Genomic DNA, 18,716 nt, shown 5'->3' on the forward strand with positions numbered 1-18,716 from the left:
TATACACTAGTCCCAGAGTGCATGCCCTGGGAGTGCAAAATGGGACTTTTATGATACAGACAGCCATTAGAAATGAAGCCAGATCAGCTTTATTTGCTTGCACTGGCACAACTGGACTTCTTAAAGGTAGAGGGGAGTTCTACATATTGATGGAGGAACCACAAAATAGTCTGGGTTACATATGGCAAAAAAAAGCCACAAAATTCAAATGTTTCTCACCTCAGCCTATGAGCTCGTTAGCTCTCATAAGCTAATCAGGGGTGGGTTAGTATTTGGATGGGAGAGACAGCCAAGGAAAAAGCCAGTTTGCTATGGGATGTTCTGTTAGTGATTCGGTAGGTGGGGCTCTTCCCTTTGATCAGTGCCCCAGCCTCCTAGTAGGGGCATTGTGCTACTGGCACGCTGCAGTAGCTCACAGGAAATGTTGCTGGTCATTAACAATCCCATAGTAAATGTTTGATGCATAATGGTATTAGCCCATGTCAAATTCTAATTTGTGTAATTACATTCTATTTGCATCAAATCCCATTGCCATTTCAGGTGCAATCCAATACCACACCCGTGCTGTTTACTGTAATCCTTGTTGTTTATGTCTGAACTGGACATTGAGCTCCTCAGGGCAGAACCTTGCCTTCTCAATGTGCTATAAAGTGCCCTGCACACCAATGGTGCTGTACAAATAATAAAGAACAATGATAGTGGAAAACAGTGTTTGTCCCCTCATTTCTTAAACCAGTGTGGTGCTGTTGTGTGCTGTTAAATCAATCACATTTTGCTTCTGGTATTCTTGAGTGATCCCAGCATCTTCTTGGTGTAAATTAGAGCAACCTCAGGGCTGCAGCTTTGCTTCCTAAGGCCCTTATGGGAGCCACAGGAAGCAGAGAATAGCCAGAGGGCAGCATGCTCTCTCCATTCCCTCAGAATGCTCTCTCCCTTCCCTGACATGTCCTCTGTGCTGGGGCCAGACAGTGGGCTCTCCTAGCACACTTAAGATGATCTCGAGAGGGGGATATTCCCCAGCATCCATGTTCACCAGCCTTCTGCCTTCTTGGTGCTACTGGAGCAATGTAAAGGAGAGGCTCACAGGGGAGAATCAGGGCCTAACTATTAACTTGAGGCCTGCTCCAGTTTTAGAGTTCCCACTAATTTAGAGATGGGTTTCCCTAAACCAGCGCCAGGATTTCTAGGCTGTCTTTTGATGCTGAGACTGTGTATATAAGGCCAATATCTCTTGGAGCTCCCGAAAGGCGGGGTTAAATGAAAATAAAGGACTGTCTACTTGGCTTCAGAGCTGCAGCCCTTCCAGGAATGAGTGGGCACACTTTAGAGAGGTGCCTTCTGTAAGCCGTGGAAATTTAGCGAAAGAAGGCAGAGGGTCAGATTGTAAACTCATGAGGCCAGAGACTAGCTTTTATTCATGGCTGAGAGTATCACAGCTGACTAAGGGGTTTAGACACTCAGCTTCCATTAAAACTAATATCCCATGCTATGTGCGTGCAACACTCTGCACAATGGCACTCTGATCCTGATCGGGGCCTCTGGGCACTACTATAACACAAATAAATAATAACAATCATACTAATAAACTAGCATCAGTGCTTGCAGGAGCTCTCCCAGGCCTGCTGTAGAGGGTTTCATAGTGAATGAGTTATGTAAAGGAAAATGAGCATTAAGATTCCAGCTGTCACAAAACAGACCAATTAGCTGGAATACCTGCCTCTTGTGGGTAGCAAATCTGGCCGTATGTGTGCAGTGAAGAATGACGTTCCTTTGTGTTGGGGGTCCGTTGCATTGTGTTCTGCTGCTGTTCAGCATGTCGAATAGCATTGCGGGAGGTGACATAATTCAGCGTGACACTAGGTAATATGAATACAGGCGAACACTCCTTTGCTAGTGAAGTGGGAGGGACTTCAAGGAGAGCATGATATGATAGATGCCCTCCTGGTAAAAGCATAAACACAGAAGTGCATATAATAACAACCATCCTGCAGCTTCCATTATGCATCTATTTACAGAACTGCTATTCAATGTTGTGCCAATTAAAATTGTTTCAGATAAAAATCTCCCATTCCAATTTTGGGCTTCACATCCACAGCCCCAGCTCTTAATGAGAGTTGCCAGAGGGCTGTCATTAAACAATAAGACACAATAGGGGTTACTGGGAAGGCATGAGAATGGCTTTTCAGGGCTGTTTGCCTGTAGGTTGTTGATTTGGATGCCTGAGTCTGCAGATAGCCTGAAACAATAGCACTGAGAGGTGTGAACTGGCCTATCCACCTCAAGTGCTGTTGACTTTGAAGAGAAATGTCAACATCCATCACGGCTAATCATTGTAGCTGAAACATCCAGCTCATGGGCTTAGCCATTATTATTGGAAGCAGTGGTGGATCTTGGCGGGTATAGTGTCCCTCTAGTTTAGATAGGAACATTTGTTGTAAGTGGGAGCATCTTGCTGTGCTGTGCTGTCTCGCCTTTGCTCTCAGGCCTGATGCTACAGCACCTGGTGCTGACACACCTGCACAACAAGAAGGTAATATGCTGCCATCTTGGGTTGGTAGCATTTTGCACCAACTTAGCAGTCTCTTTGCCCTAATGTAAAAGACTGCAGGGCAGGGGTGAATGAGGCCCTGGAACCAGCTGCCTTTCAACTGAGTTCCTTTTCCCCTTCCCATGAGAGGGAGTGAAGGGGTCAAAAAGTTTTATCATGCTGTATTTTGTCCTCTGGCCACTAGACTCCGTGCTTGTGGCTACTAAATAGCAGCGGCACCGTATTCATTCCTCCGACGCTGTTCCCCCACCCTTCCCCACTTAGTACAATATGCGGGAGTGCCAGGAGAGAGAGTGGACAGGAGTGAGTTATTATTAATCAATGGCTATTACCATATTGCCCCAGAGATCTAGTCATGGACCAGCACCCCATTCTGTTAGGTGCTGTACAAGTACAGAACAGAAAGATGGTCCCTGCCCCAAAGGGCTTACAATTTAACTATAAGACAAGAGACAATGGCTGTCTGCAGACTGACAGCTGGGGGAGTACAAAGGAGTCAATGAGACGATATTGGTTAGCGTGATAGGCAGTGATCTCAGCACACCAGCTGGCTAATTGTTGTCACCTTGTTTTGGAAAACCAACGAGGAGTCTGGTAGTACCTTAAAGACTAAAAGATTTATTTGGGCATAAGTCTGTCATAGGTAAAAAAACCCACTTCAGATGCACGGAGTGAAAATTACAGATGCAGGCATAAATATACTGACACATGAAGAGAAGGGAGTTACCTTACAAGTGGAGAACCAGTGTTGACGTGGCCAATTCAGTCAGGGTGGACGTGGTCCACTCCCAATAACTGTTGAGGAGATATCCATACCTAGAGAGGGAAAATTACTTTTGTAGTGAGCCAGCCACTCCCAGTCCCTATTCAAGCCCAAATTAATGGTGTTAAATTTGCAAATTAATTGTAGCTCTGCAATTTCTCTTTGAAGTCTGTTTTTGAAGGTTTCTTTGTTGCAGGATGGCTACTTTTAAATCTATTATTGAATGTCCAGGGAGATTGAAGTGTCCTCCTACTGGCTTTTGAATATTACCATTCCTGATGTCTGATTTGCATCCATTTATTCTTTAACGTAGAGACTGGTTTGGCCAATGTACATGGCAGAGGGGCATTGCTGACACATGATGGCATACATCACATTAGTAGGTGTGCAGGTGAATGAGCCCCTGATGGTGTGGTTGATGTGGTTAGGTCCTATGATGGTGTCGCTAGAGTAGATACGGGGACAGAGCAAGCAATAGAGTTTGTTACAGGGATTGGTTCCTGGGTTAGTGTTTCTATGGTGTGGTGTGTAGTTGCTGGTGAGTATTTGCTTCAGGTTGGGGGTGCTGTCTGTAAGCGAGGACTGGCCTGCCTCCTGAGGTCTGTGAGAGTGGGGGATTGTCCTTCAGGATAGGTTGTAGATTGTTGATGATATGCTGGAGAGGTTTTAGCTGGGGGCTGTATGTGATGGCCAGGGGTGTTCTGTTATTTTTCTTGTTCGGCTTCTCCTGTAGTAGGTGACTTCTGGGTACCCATCTTGCTCTGTCAATCTGTTTCCTCAGTTCCCCAGGTGGGCACTGTAGTTTTAAGAATGCTTGATAATGATCTTGTAGGTGTTTGTGTCTGCCTGAGGGACTGGAGCAAATCTGGTTGTATCATAAGGCTTGGCTGTAGACAATGGATCTTGTAATGTGTCCTCGATGGAAGCTGGCGGCACGTACATAAGTACAGCATCAGTAGGTTTCCGGTTTAGGGTGGTGTTTATTTGACCATCACTTATTTTCACTGTAGTGTCCAGGAGGTGGATCTCTTGTGTGGACTGGTCGGCTGAGGTTGATGGTGGGGTGGAAATTGTTGAAATCCAGGTGAAATTCTTCAAGGGCCTCCTTCCTATGGGTCCATATGATGAAGATGTCATCAATGTAGCACAAGTAGAGGAGGGGTGCTAGGGGACGAGAACTGAGGAAGCATTGTTCTAAGTCACCCATAAACTTGAAACTTGTTTTGGGATCATCAAGAAAAATAAGAGTTTTAAGGAGATGGATAATGAACTAGCTTTATGGACATCTACATGGAGCTCTTCCCATGTGTGAGGGCAGCAGGGGAGAAAGGATAAAGGTGCTCATCTGAAAATTTAACAAGTGGGTAGTCATGGCCTGATCGGAGGTAGGAGCTGACATATCAATAGCAGATGAGAGCTAGGAGCACAGGCAGTGGTGGTCAGGGCTCTAGAGTGAATAGAGAAGGAACCCACCCCTGTCTGTCTACATTCCCTGAGGGAAGAATCCTCTTGAAGCCTGCACTGAGGTAAGAGTGTCTGTGGTCTGGAAGGAATAAGGTGTTTCTGAGGGTAGGTGGAATTTAAGCATCTCCCCCACCCTGTCCCAACAAATCAGGTGAACTCCACCTATACTGAGGCCTATGGGCGGCAGAAGGCTCCACTCGGTGTATCTGCTCTATGGATAAACAGAATACTTCTGGGTCCAATCCAACACTTCTCACTACACTAATTTCATTTGTAAACGTGGCAAAGCAGGCAGTGAGTACCTGGGCTGGGCAATCAACTCTTATTGGTGTTATTGGGCCAGGTGATTTAACCACCTGGGAAATGCAGACCACTACCTATTCCTGTTTTAACAATTTGCCCAAATGTCTGCTAAGCACCAACCAATTCAAATAAAAAGTCATGGTCCGTGCCCCAAGGAATTTACAAACTGATTTCAGAGGTGATGCAATAAGGGGGTAACAAGGAAGTAGAATGAGTGGCGAGGGGGAAGGGAAAGGGCAGGGGCTACATGGTAACATGGTGTACTGGCCCTTTAAGGCAGACTACAGACTCAGCACTATTCTGATCTAGGATTTCTGACCAGAACAGGAACATTTCTGAAGTTGCAGTTTCAAGGCATATGAGGGAGTTAGAGGTGATAGGAAAGAATGCTGGGAAGGCATGTCTGGGGATATAAGCAACCCCTTCCTCCCTAGTTGAGATTAAGATGAGAGGTGGTGTTTTGTTATAGGGGTTTTGGGGGGAAAGTGTTAGAGCCCTAGGAGGAGTCTGGCCAGTTACTGGAAGAGTCTCATAGAGATCCGGGTGGCTAGAAAAGGAAAAGTCTAGGGATGAAAGGTTGCTATTGAGGCTGTTTGTGAGAGGATCTTGAAGGGAGACAAAATGTGCAGCAGGGCAAGAGATGGTGTAAAGAACTTGGGAACATCAGGGGCTTGTTTCCTTTTTGGGAGGGCCCAAGACCTGGGACTTTTGTCTCAGCTCCTGAGAGTGAGCTTCCCTCTGCTTCCCTGTAGCAAGTGGGAGAAGAAAGACTGTTATAATTTGGAGAAGGAGGTGACCCACCAAAAGAAACTGGATGAAGGTTTTCAACTCTCATTTGGACTCTTCTTTTATTTGGATTTTTCCTTATGCCCAAGGAGGTGGAGTCCTTTGCTTAGCCGGAAAGAGAGACTCCTACCCCTGAAAGGGAAACTGACACACAGCTGAATCCCTTCAGAGCAAAGGTAAGTGAAAAGTCACAAACATCCCTGAGATTATGTGGTTACTGAGTGAAGGGTGGACATGTATGAAACACACACCAAGTAGAAGACCGCTTTGCAGTCACCTTTAGTCTCTGTACTTTTCACTTCATACATGGGAAAACTCCAGGCTGTTTTAGAAGAATCTTTACCAGGTTTTTCCAGTAACTGTATTCATTCAAGCAGTACTAGTCTGTAAACAGAGCAACCTTGAGACAGTGCAGGACTGTATAAACAAAAGAATGTTTGATCCTTTCTTCATAATGGCTAAGTGGTTCAGGACTCTGCCATAGTAAGGCTTGGTCTAACTTAAAAGTTATGTTGGCATAGCTACATAGGTCATGGGTATGAAAAAAACACACACCCAGCTACATTGACAAAAGCCCCATTGCAGACACAGCTATGTTGATGGAGGAGTGCTTCTGTCCACACAGCTAACATCATTTGAGGAGGTGGTGTTCTTACAGCATTAGAACACTTGTTTCTGTCAGAGTACACAGAGTTTATCCTATGGGACTATGCCAACATAGCTATGCCAGCATAGACTCCATAGTGTACACAAACCCTAAGAGTTCATTAGTCCATAAACCTCAAAACACATTAGTCGCCTTTTAGCTAGGTAAGCAGGATCTGTTGGTCCTATTGTCACAAGATGATCCTATTCCAAAGGCTGAGTTGGAGAAACTTCCTGGACTTTAGATTTTGACACACACACACTTGCCCAAACCTCTTTGGTAAGCAAACTGCACTCATGAGCTCCAGCATCTGCCTTTCTGGTGACATTACCCAAACTGCCTGGCTGAGCTGGAAATAGAACAGGGAATGGGCTGTATTGGTGTTTTGGCACTTGTGCTAATGTTTGAATTGAGGCTAGACTGCACAATGCGAGGAGGAAACAAAGTGACCAGAGCTCTTTTTCAAAGCTCAAAAATGGTTAAATCTGGGACACATATTTAGGGCAGCTCATAGCTTGGTATCCGGTCACCTTATCATACCTCTTAGCATTCAGGATAAAGATCTCTAGTAATAGTACTCTGCTTTTCTATTGTACTCTGGCCTGAGGCTCTCAGAGCAACCTAAAAATGGTAATAAGGTAACTCTCTCAGACCATCTGCAATAGGTTTATTATTCTCATTTTACAAGTGGGGAAATTTGGGCACAGAGATGGTGACTTGCTCAAGTGAGTCAGTGCTGTACCTGGAAAGAGAACGGAGTTCTGCTGAATTTTCTGTGATTTAACCACTGAATACTTGCTTTCTAATCATAAACCTGTTTCAGGTCATTAGATGAGTGTATGTCAGGATGGAAGGTACTTTAGCCCCTGTCCATGCACAGGATTGCTTGTTTGGATAGCTGTCCTAGGAATAAGTTTTGCCTTCTTCTGAAGTGTGGAGAATTACAGAAAACAGAAGACAAGAGGGTTGCTACTGGACTAGATAGACCAATAATCTGATCCAGCACAGTGGGTGATGGGATATTGTACTAGATTAATCAAAGGCCTTGTCCAATAGGGTGAGGCATCTGGGGGTCTGGATTAGATGGACCAAATATCTGTTCTGGTGGGGTAGGAGGCAGGATTTGAGACTACTAGGCCCACAAATCTTATCTAGTAGGACAAAATTCTACAACTGACAATGTCTTTCTCTTTCCCCTCACCCCCAGTGCAACACTACAGTGGAACAAACTGTGAACAGCAAGTTCCCCAGTGAGACACTGTATTACAGGCAAGGAATGGCCATCTAGTAAGCGCTCTAGAATGCAGAGAGACTATTTTTCAGACTGTCTGTCTGCCTTGTTTCTAGCTATTGCAAAGCAAGACATAGTGAGAAACTGGCAAATTAACCCCTAAAGGAGCAAAACTGCAGGGCCAGGAGAGGGCAGTGGGTGGAAGGAAGGTAATTAATGCGTTCTCTGTGATGCCTGAGGAAAAAGCATTACCAAGAAGAGAATAGCTGCAAAATGTTTTCCCTGATAGAGAATGGAGCAATCTGTTCATGTCTGAGATCTGCCTAAAATGTGTCTGCCATACTTTCAAACGCTGTTGTTTAACTGGCAGGCAGGCTGGATGGATGGGGGAAGGGAACTTGTCAGCGTTAGAAAATCTCGAGGGGGCCATATTCTTGTTTTTCTTCTCTGTAACATTACATAATGTGAGACACAAAATGTTTGTACAGTAGCTGTATTAGTCCTTGGGGTGAGGGGGAGGGGAAGGAGGTGGATAATTTGAGACTGTTTATTAGACCAATAAATCATTTATAATACACTAGCTTTCAGGCCAGTCCCTTATTGCTCATGCCAGCCACAGTATGTTGGTGACTGAACGTAAAAGAACTCGTTGGAAATGGCTTCAATTCATTAACCATGAGCTGTCTGAAGTCAGGCAAGAGGGTTCCAGCCAGCATGCTGCTTCCTGGCACTTCTGAAAGTAGGGCAGGTGACTGCACGAGGGAAGTGGGTCAGCTGTCATATAAAAGAGAAACTGAGTGAGCACTGCAGTGACCAAATGGCTCAGGGGACTGGTAGAAGAATATACTGGCTTGTTTCTCAGGATCAAATCCAGACTTGATTGGTAATGACCGAAAGGCATTGCCTTCTGATATCTGCTGGCCTATGTGAAATGATCTTGGTTGGTACCAACCCAGCCACTTGTGGATGGATGTGCACATCAGAAGCCACCGCTGTTATTTGGTCCTCTTGTTAGCAGTTTCACTAGAGAGGTAGTAGACCCTTCTGCGAAGACTGACTATGGGACGGGAAGGATGGCCAAGTAGCTAGGGTGGTAGCCTGGGAGTGGGGAAATATGGGTTCAATTCCTTACTCTACCCCAGACTTCCTGTATGACCTCATCTATGTCACTAGTCTCGGATCCTCCTTCATGTGTTTATAAAATTGGCACAAGAGGAGACTCTGAAGTGCCCTGGTGATGGAACCTTTTTGTGTGAATCCACATGGGGGGGAGGGCTTTACTTCTGAGCGGCCAAGCTTCCACAGTGAGTCTAACATATTGTTTAGGAAAAGGGGGAACACTGAGGTTGCAAAACTTGTAGGTAACAAGGTGGGTGAGAGAATATCTTTTACTAGACCAGCCGAAGTTGGTCTCTCTAATATGCTGGGACCAACACAGCTACAACAACACTGCAACCATTTATTTAGGTTAGTCAAGACCGGAGAAGATTGGAGGAATTTCAAATGACCTAACCAAGCTAAGTTAATAGGCACCATCGTGGCAGATTCAGTATTGTCAGTCACAAAGTAAGGCACGTTTGGAGGGAAATACACAAGTGATACGACCCCTCCATTGGGATCCAAATTAACTGTATATACTCATTAAGACCTGGGCATCTTTGTGGACTATTCAGAGAAAACTTTGGCTCAAAATAAACAAATGGCAGGATGTATAAGAAATGGGACTGAAAATGATACTGAAAATATTGTCCTGCTACTTCATAAATTGATGGGGTGCCTTCCCTTCCTTCCTCGCTCCCATCTGTGATACTGTGCACAGTAACAGAAACAGAAGTGTCTTAGAGCAGAAACAGAAGTTCATAAACAGAGGTTCACAAATGACATGAGGCAAGAAGAAACTTCCATATAAAGAGAGAGAGAGAGCGAAAAGACTGACTGTTTAGAAAGAAAACTGAGGGGATATAGAGCTAAACAAAATAAATGGAAGATAGAAGGTAAATCAGGGGCCAACTATTTACCATCTTAATACCACAAAACTAGGGGGGGAGGAAATATTAGTTTACCCGTGTGACCGTGGTCCTAGTGGGGAGCCAGCTGTGGTCACTTAATTAGGGTGAATTGCAAAGAATGATGCAGCCAGACCCCACAAAGCTGCTGGATATTCCAATATTTACCAAGCCAGCATAGATAGCTTCTTTATTACCTCATTCAGCAGTCCAAACAACACAGTTCCCTTAAAGTGATCCAGCCTCAGGCCTCCATCTAGGTACCATGTCAAATATGATGAACATTTCTGTAAAGCTTATTTCATCATATGAAAGGAAAGTTCTACAAATCCCAAAGGATCGGACACGTTACCTCCCAGGTTAATGAATGTTTCAGATCTTATCCAAATACATGCTACAGCCAATTCTTATTAACTAAACTAAAATTTATTAAAAAACAAAAGAGAGAGAGTATTAAGTGGTTAAAAGATCTATATGCATACTGACATGAGTTCAATTCATTGAGGAGCAGATTCATAGCAGAGATGGTGAGCTTTGAGATTGCAAAGAGTTCCTTTAGAATTCAGTTCATAGGTCAAGTCCAATATCCAAATATCCTATTCAGGGTGTACCAGCATAACTGGGACCTCAGTCTTGCGACTCAAACTTCCCCTGATGAAGTCTAAGTGGATCTGAGATGACAGCATCAGGGCCCAAGGATCTTTTATACAATTTCATGTCCTCTTTGAGAAGTTGGGATTTCCTCAGGGAACAAAAGGTAATTAGAATGACTTTGAAGGAGGTCCATCACCAGTACTTAGCTATACGAATTAACATAAGGCCATTTGCTTGTTCCTCCACCATTCACAGCACATTTCAAAGAGAGATAAATACAGAGATATCCCGTGTTTACAATTCATTTAAATAATAACAGAATACAGCATAGATCTGGACCGTAGATTACATTGTGGAACCCTACTCATATGTATATAAATATACAAAAACACAAACATTATCTCTCCACATGTCTTTTGAGGGTTATTTATTTTGCAGAATGTTTAACTCTTTCTAGCCATGCACCACAACCCAATACGTAACTAACCTGTGAAACTCACCGCTACCAGATCTTGTTTCTGTGATCAACAGAACAAATAGCAAAGGTAATAAACAGAATTTAACGTTCAGGTATTTCTATAGTGCCTGTTGCCCTCATGTGTCAGAACATAAATCAATTGCTACACGATGGGGTTACAAAAAAAGTTTCCATAATAGGGTTGCTTGCACTTTTCTCTGAGGCATCTGGTAATGGTTATTGTCAGACAGGCTGCTGGACCACATGCATTGTTGGTCAGATGTGATATAGCAATTCTTATGTTTACATTTATCTGTGTGTTTCTGGGATGCCAGTCATGGCGCTATCTAGGTGCCATATACAATAAGATAAGAGTGTAGACTACCCAGAATAGTTTCATTGCAAGTATTGCATAAAGTGTTCTGCGATCCTTGGAAGAAATGAGCTAGCGAAAGAAAAGTATAGTTTTGATTCAGTTGATATTCATACTATAATCTGCCTTAAGTCTGCAGAGAGAGAACACTGTCTTCTGTCACTGGTAAAACTGCACTGCAGGGACACCAAGAGCTCCATCCCCACAGTTGCCATCATGCTGGCAGGAACTCTGTGTGAAGGTCTGTTACTCCTGGGGGCAAATGCCTTGAAAACTCTTTACCTGGGCAAACAGCACTGCATGTATTGCAGAGTTCACTTGCCTCTTGCCTGCCTGCATTGAGTCCTTCTACACCACCATCACTGTTCTGCAATGTATTTCCTTCCTTTGCAAACCTGTTTCAGAAAGTGGCTTCCCATGGGCATTTTGCCAACTGGCCAGAAGTAGATGTGTGGGGACCAGGATGACAAGAAGCTCCAGAAAGGCTGGCCTTTCCTCCCTGCACATGCCCTGGAAGCACCCAAAGTTTTGTACCATTTCCATTAAAGTGGTGGGTGTCTCCATCAGCATCCTTTGCTGTTGGTGAGGCTAATATGTGTGTACCCACCACGCTATGCGAGGTGGAGTCACTCCTTCTTACCTAGGCAGCAAGTAAATCTAGCTTAGGGCAGCTGGTCTAACACCATGACAGGCAGTGGAAGATAAGGTGTAAACTAGCCATAGCATTTGTGGGCACTTTGGCACCAATATTTTGAGAGGGAGGGAGCAGAGCAGCCATGGAGGGCTGAGAAGAAGAGCTGGGGAACAGGAATGCTGCAAGCAGCATTGTGGGTGGTTTGAGACGACGAAGAGACAACGGGAAGCGGGACGCTGTAACTGAGAAGTTTGGCAATTGTAGTCTTATGAGCCACAGCAACTTGCTAGTCGCAGAAGGGAACAGAAGATGCTTCCATGGCAACAAAGTGCCCTGGGAAGGAAGGTGGATTGCTGCTATCGCAACAAGCAGCACAAAGATGGAAGAGGAGATGCTACCATAGGAAAAAAACTGAAGTGGAAGGAAGGGAATAGGCTTTCTAGCAACCAGCCATATCATGGCAGGAGAATGAGTGACAGTTGGAAAAACCAGACTGAAGAAGTTATAGGGAGAAGAGAGAGACTTCCTGGGAAAGGCAGAAAGGAAGAGTATGACTGGAGAGGGATTGGGGGGAGGCATATGAGAGTTAGGTGAACCTCTGCCTATTCAAATCACCAAGAATTGCCCCTCCTGCCCCTTGGCAGTTCCTGTGATCCCTTGGCTTGCTATTGTTACTTTCTTGAGGTTTGTTCAGGGAGCAGTCTGTGGAAAAACAGTTCCCCCTTTTGGGGTGCCCTAGAGAGCCTCTCTTCCACTCCATTCTGGAATCAGTCTTGGAGGCCAGCTCCCCTTCTCCGGGGAATGGTCAGTAGGCAGCCTGGCAGGATCATTCTTTCCTTCTCCCTCAACTCCCCCTCTGGAGGTGATTGGAAATAGTGAACATGAGACCAGCTTTGCCCATAGTGCTTTCTCACCTGTGGTTCCACTCCAGGCTGCAAACCCTGCAAGCTCTCTCTGAGTCTCAAAGTTTGACCTGAAGCTGGGCCCAAAAGCAGATGAAGGGGCAGGAGGCTTCTTGTATCCAAAGCAGCTCACCCACCCCTAACTACGGGGGTGAGGAGAGCATAAGCAGGGAAGAGATTGGGGAAAAAACAGAGGGACTGAGGAGTGGGAATCTGGATGATCTAAAAATGCCACTATACGTGGGATCTAAAAATAACAACGGTTTCTTATGGGGAAGGAATTAGAAGAAATCTTCAAAATGTGAAGCCCTATTGAAGAAAACCAGCCGAGGATTAGAGATAACAGTAAATGAAATGTTCTGATTCCTTTCTTCGCTCCCTTACATTGGCTAATGAGTACTCACTCCATCTTCCCTGGGACCACTCAGGGTGGAGAATGGCAGTAATCCCTTGGCTGAAGACACCAGGAGGAGGGCAATCTGCTGATGCCACCTACTGCTTCTGCTGTGCCAGTGGAGAACATGACTCAGAAGGAGTTATAATAAAAATAACTCCTCTTCAGTGCCTTTCAATTGGATCTCAGAGTTCGTCACAGAGATAGGGAAGGATCATTGTCCACGTCTATAAGATGGGAATAAATTGCCTGAGTGTCAAAGTGACTTGCCTGAGATCACACAGTGAGTTCTTTTCCTGCCTGCCAGGGACTCAATAGTCCTGTCTTCCACTTTGCTTCTCCAACGGTGGCCAAGCAAGCCTTTCCCCTTACTCTCTGTCCCACTCTGCAGCATCAGCATGGAAACTTGGGAAACACAGCCCTGAGCCTCCCTAGAGTGAACACAGATTGAAGAGTTTTTTAAGTTCTAAGTAAGCTAATCTTTTTATGATCTGTGTAAATGCTGTTTATACTTTTCCCCCTCTAAACAGAACTGTGGTCTATAAACACAGCTGACAGTCCTTCTTTTTGTATCCAGCCAGAGTTCCTTTGTTTTCTCAGTGTATGCCTACACTGCAATTAAAAACCTGCAGCTGGCCTGTGCCAGCTGACTCGGGCTAGCAGGGCTGGGGCTAAGGGGCTGTTGAATTGCAGTGTAGACTTCCAGGCTCAGGCTGCAGCCCCACCTTCCAAGGTCCTAGAGCCTGTGCTCCAGCATGAGCCGAGAGATTTACACTTAGGGTGACCAGATGTCCCAATTTTATAGGGACAGTCCTGATTTTTGGATCTTTTTCTTATATATGCTCCTATTACCCCCCACCCTCATTCTGATTTTTCACATTTGCTGTCTGGTCACCCTATCAACACTGCAATTAGAAAGCCCTGTAGCCTGAGCCCAATGAGACCAAATCAGCTGGCACAGACCAGCTGCAGGTTTTTAATTGCAGTGTAGAGGTTCCTGGCCTCTTTGCCCTGCTTGTCCAAACCAGTTTGATGGGCTCACAGGGAGGCTAAGCTGGTCTCCTTAGCACCAATGACTCTCCCACTGTCCTGTAACAGCCCTCATCATTGTTTGGAGGTGTCTTATCTAGAGTCATTATTTTGCCTTCCTGTTTCCTTGCAGCCCTGCTGATTTTCACCCAATGTACTCAGACAGTAACTACCCCAATAACTATATAACCATGCAGTAACAATGCTGTTAGCCAGGTCACATAGTATTCAGACATTACAAAGCAGGTCCATGTCCTTGGTACTAAGACTTGTGATAGGGCATATTAGTGACTAGAGTGGAGGAACCCTAGCTGGTATGCCATCTCAGCTGGTCATGCCTACTTGCCTACCTGTTAGTCGGGGTAATAATATTTTACAGTGGTAGCTGCAGTTACAGTTAATGTTTGCCATGCACTTTTATGGTTCTTTGGCTAAGAAGCACAATGTATCACTATTAGTCCTGTGCTACAAATCGCTGTGTGCAGACCTAACTTCTAAGGCATGAAGAAAATAACTAAATGGCAGACCCCTCTATCACTGATGCATACTGTTAATTGGAGCCTGACATTGATAAGAACAAGGTGCTGTTGATAAGAGGCTTTTCAGGGGAGGCTGATGCAACCCTGGTCCACGCTTGGTTTTAATCTTTGCTATCTAAATGGTATCTGTTTGTGACACTTTGCTTGGACTCAGATTCTGTCTGGATTCACTTAGGGTGTGTCTACACTGCAGTTAGATACCAGCAGCTGGCCCATGGGACTCGGAGTAAGGGGCTGTAATTGTGGTGTAGATGTTCAGGCTTGAGCGAGAGCCTGGGCTACAGAACTCCGGGAGGGTCCTAGAGCTCAGGCTGTAGCCTGAGCCCTGACATCTGAACCCTAATTAATCAGCCTCTAACTTTGAGCCCAGCAAGCCCGAGGCAGCTGGCATGGCCAGCCGCAGCTGTTTAATTGCAATGTTGACATATCCTTACAGAACTCTCACTTAATAACCTCTATAAAAAGCTCCTCCAGCCTTGATGCCATGGTTTGAACTCCAAGGGAGAGACTGATCATCCTCTGCTGCTGCTGAGGTATTTACTTTGCCACCTGACTCTGCTGAAGCTGCTCAAGTGAGGTTATGGTTATCGGGTCGTACAGGTGCTCAGAATTGGGTGTGACAGGACTTTTTTAAGGCCTGTGTTTCTAAGTAGGAGCTAATTACTAACTGGGGGGCCTAGCTCTAAGGAGATTGCACTTCCTACGTTGTTTGCTGGCTTTGATGTGATCTGTGCAGCGGCTGTCAGGATATGGGACTTGAACACCTGATCCATTCCCATCCTACTCCACTTCTCCAGTGGGAATACGGTGCATGCCCTTAACAAAAATCTCTCTAGTCCTTACTCTGATACTAAGGTGCCTGTCCAGGGTCTGGTCACCTGGACTCATTGCAAAGGTCTTTTAATGTACTTTTCTGGATAGCTGCCAGCAGTTGGGGGAAGGTGCCCTTTGCTTCCCTTGGGGTCCCTCACTGTGCTCCAGTCACTGGCCTCACACTGGATTAAACTTCCATCTTGTTGAGGAGCCATAAATGAGTCCTTTTCTCTTCAAAGTTCACTAATGCTATCTACCTCTCGCCTAGCACTATAACACTTCAGCTCTGCAGCACTTCCTGCTTGTGATGGGTGAACCCCAAGAAGTTCAGAGTCAGGCCAGCCTTATGGTTGGACAATGTGGGCAACCACCCAGGGCACTGTGGTCAGGAGGGTGCCATAGTCAAGAGGCAATGAGCAGGATGGGCCTGGGGTGTGAGGTCATGGAAGGAAGCTCAGGGCAATGGGGGCAGGGGGCAGTCAAACAACTGGCCAGGAACCCAAAGTGCTGGGGCTATGAACTGCCAAGCTTAGAGATGCCAGGACTCAGTCGCAGCACAAATTAAGCACTGCTATGGGAGCCAGGGGCAATGGGAGATGGATGTTGGGCAATGGGGGATGGGTGGGGGGCTATGGGAAGCAATGGGGGCCAGGGGCAATGAGGGCTGGGTGGGGAGGCAGCTGGGTTCATGGCGCTATTTTCCCTAAGTCCGGTCCTGTTCAGAGTTTATCTTAGATTGTTGGGATGTGCCTCCAAACTGTCCAAACTTCTTCTGTCCCAGAACCAAGTGTGCTCAGAGCGTTATAGCTACGTTGGATGTAATCTCTGGAGAACAGGCTTTTTGTTGGGAATTCTGGCACTTCATTACCATCTCAAAATATCATGAGAACAGCCTCTCTGATGGAGACTGTTAAAGTTATCTCAGTTGTTTCCAAGGAGAAGTTGCAGACTCCGCTGTTGCCAGTGGTACTACACAGTGAAGTATTTAATAGGCTAAAGGGGAGTCTTACTGTCTGCCAAACTGCTTTCCCAACTGCTTTCCCCATCCCTACTTTCAGCTCCTGTTTATTTGCAGAACAAACAGGGTGCGGAGCCTGTTTATCTTTCTTGCTGAGGCTGACAACGTCCAAAAGTGCTACATCTTCACATGTTCAGCGCCGCCAGCTTTCTGACATGCTAGGCATTTTAACTATCTCTGATTGGAAATGTTTTGAAAATTGTCTTCACTCTGGATCATACAAAACTTCTACATTTTCCCATGAAATGAAACTCCAAAAATGCTGTTTTAATGTTAATTGAAACATTTCAATTTGATCAACACATAAAACATTTTTTCCCAATTCTCACTTTTTTCCTTTTATTATAATATAATATTCAATTTCCAAACAACTTTGCTGTGAAACAAAATGCAGAAGTTCCATTTTGAGAAGATGAACATGCACAGCTCCATGGTCCAGCTTCTCTGAGGCAAAAAATTGGTGGAGGAGAATAAACATGGACATGTTTGATTGCTACAGCCACCTTCGGCCCACACCGCAGCAATGCTTTGTCTGTAAGTCTCAGAGGCCTGTGTTAAAAACTTCCTGGTTTGTAAGACACACCTCACACCTTTGTTCCTCTTCCAGGAAGAAGTGAGTAAACCTGTTATGCCAGTGTTGTTTAGAGGTTGGATCTTTGCACCCATGTAACTGTTTGAGAATAGAAGGGAAATTTCACTTTGGAAAACAGCCTTTTTCCTGACCTAGGAGGAAGTCCAGGGCTGAAAGTAACTGGACACTTACCGGTACGGGGCTGTGGGGTCAGCATCCCCCAGCCAGCCTTTGGCCTGCACCTCCCAGGGCTCCTGTGTTGATTTAAAGGGCCTGGAGCTCCGGAGACTGCTGCTGCATGGCGTCCAGAGCCCTGGGCCCTTTTAAATTGCCAGCCGCAGGGCAGCTGCTCCCTTTGCCCCCCGCCACCCATCAGGGGCTGTGGGGGACAAAAGGGGCAGGGACATTAAAGCGCTGCAGGGTCCTTTGCTGCAGCAGCACTTTAACGTTGCTGTCCCCCCCATCAGCAGCCCCGCCAACGGGGAGGGGGGAGCATAGCAACATTAAAGCACCCTAACGTTGCTGCCCCTTCCCCTCCTCCCCCCACCTCCCCCGTCCGCGACCCTGCCAGTACAGACCCTACCAGCAGGGTCCCCGACAGAGGAGGTAAAAGGGACTGAGACATTAAAGTGTTGCCACGGCAGCACTTTAATGTGGGCAGGGTATGTGCCGGTGTGGGTTCTTACTGGTATGGAGTACTGGCCCCTACAGGCTCACTTTTACCCCGAGGAAGTCCCTGGTAGGCATAACTGGCTCTGGGTCACCTTCTGTAGGAACCTTCTCTTCGGGGGGTGGAGCATGGGATGACAGAGGTAAGGGAGTTGGCAGAGAGGTATGGCCAGCATCATCCAATGTCCTAGTTACTCCTGGTTACCAGAAGAGCTGTTATGGATTGTGCTAGCTGGGCACAAGGCAGCCAGCCCATGATAGGTGAGGCACAAAGGTGATGTAAACCCTCTGTCACCACACACACACCTCTGTCCCTCTGCTGAGCTTGACTCTGGCACAGGGATAAATTTGGCCATAAGACCCACAAAACATTACAGAAAAGACTAGCCAGGGAATCAGTATTATCTATTGGTTTGAGCAGTTTAGAATCCTAGAGTTCTGAATTACAGGGTGTCTCTTTATCTTCAATCTGCCATTTGCTCACAGGATAGCCAGAGGGAAGTCATGTGCCCCTGCTTCCGGTTTCCCCAATTGTAGAGTAGGTCCGACACCATTTACTTTCCTTCCTATTGCCGTGATATCTGATCATCTCCTCGGGTGTTGTGTGTCTTAATTACTCTTTTGCATACCCCTTTAAGGTCCTAGATGAAAGATGGTTCTAGAAAAATTATTATAAGAGCTTAGAAAAATAGTGCAAGTCCCCAAGTAGCAGAGTATGTTCATCGTAGTCCCTAGCCTACCTTGTTTACATACAGACTAATCAACCCTCCACAGAGTTACCTTTTGATCCACCCATCTCTCTCAAGAGAAGTCCTGATGCTAATTGACAAAATATGTATATTTTTGGTTTCAAAAACTATTACTCCTTGTAACTGCCACCTGGACCTTAAGCATCCTGGTTGCCTGGTTGCCTGGGAAACCCAGTGTATGGTGACCTGAATCCAGCTGCTCACTGGGTCCCTGTCTCCACCAGCCC

Source organism: Gopherus flavomarginatus, chromosome 1 (assembly GCF_025201925.1).
Source record: "Gopherus flavomarginatus isolate rGopFla2 chromosome 1, rGopFla2.mat.asm, whole genome shotgun sequence".
Lineage (NCBI taxonomy): Eukaryota > Metazoa > Chordata > Testudines > Testudinidae > Gopherus > Gopherus flavomarginatus.